Raw genomic sequence first — 1,510 nt, 5'->3', positions numbered from 1 at the left:
GCTTTCTCTCCCATTTGCATTTCTTCATCAGCCTATTGTCTATTTACCTACTGGATTTTAGAGTGGTACTTCTATATTTTGTAACTTATTTATGTATTTAAGGCAGTAGCTTTCTTCTGTATTTTGTACACTAAAATCTGTCCTGAATATTTACCTTGCATTTGATACTTCAGTTTATAGTTATATGCAGAAGTTTAATTTATATGTGCTTATGTGAGTATATGTATATGCTTAAATCAAAATCATTTTGATTTTACCCATTTTCTTGAAGTGAATAAATTCCTTCTTTATGTAAAATTTCATAAAGATTATTATGGTTATCTTTTATTTTTAATTTAACATTTTCATTTAATTCTTTAATGTACTTAATATATTATTTAAAGGTTATTTCTTCTATAATGTTTGTCCCTTTTTCTGGTTGCTAGTCATGCGGGAGTGCTCAGTATTTGAAAATGAATCAAATATGATTTGTCAATTTTTCTTACCAGATTTACCTTAGTAAATGCTATACTTGAATAATATTTTTTAAACAATTGATACTCTAAAAATATTAATATATTGGAGACCAGAGGAAATCATTAAGGATTTGCACTATTATTACTTTAAAATATCCGAATTTTAATGTATAATCACATAAATCATATATAATAAGGTAGTAATGTATAATGAAAGGTGACACATAAGTAAAAGTGCATAGAGAGCTTAACATATTAAAGCTTCTCTACATAAAATAATATCTACTTTAAAAGAAGTTAAAATAAATTAGACTACATTTATAGGAGTTGAAATAGAAATAATCGTTAAACACAACTGAAAATATTTGCAAACTCCCATATAAGTCAGTTTAAGCCATAATACATCAAATTAATTTTTAATAAAATATTTCTATAGTTTTATGATAATATAAAAGAATTAGAAAAAGAAGTCTGTATAAATATTAAAAAATAAAATTTCTTTTATAAGTTAAAATACTGTTTAATGTTTTAAAAACTGAAAAGACACTATCAAAAATATTACAGTATTAAAATTTGTAAAACTGTACACATAGAGTAATGTGTACACATACAGGGACACACACATACACACACAGATATATATAACCAGAGTGATTTCAAGTAAAAATACATGCTATTTCTGCTTTATTCTTCTATTTATTAGAAGCAAGTTATTAAGACCAGTTCACACTTAGAGAAAGGCAGATTACATTCCCACATATGAAAATGGAAATATTGAAGAATTTGTGGATGTGTTTTAAAATAGTCTCAGAAAGAAAGAGAGTGAAGGAAAGAGAAAGAAAAACGAAGGAACCAGGGAAGGAAAGAAAATACCTCCAGCACTGTGACAATGTGTATAAATATAAAATATCTATGAAAATATGAAAAACTATAGTAGTTTTTGGAAAAAGTCTGATAAATCTCTGAAGGAAATGACTAAATTATTTCTGTAAATCAATGCCGTATTTTAAAGCACTAATAAGTAAGGAAATACGAATATGAGATGACTAATGCAA

The sequence above is a fragment of the Piliocolobus tephrosceles genome, chromosome 3 (assembly GCF_002776525.5).
Source record: "Piliocolobus tephrosceles isolate RC106 chromosome 3, ASM277652v3, whole genome shotgun sequence".
Lineage (NCBI taxonomy): Eukaryota > Metazoa > Chordata > Mammalia > Primates > Cercopithecidae > Piliocolobus > Piliocolobus tephrosceles.
The sequence above is the reverse complement of the archived record's forward strand: the minus strand, read 5'-3'. Positions refer to the sequence as shown.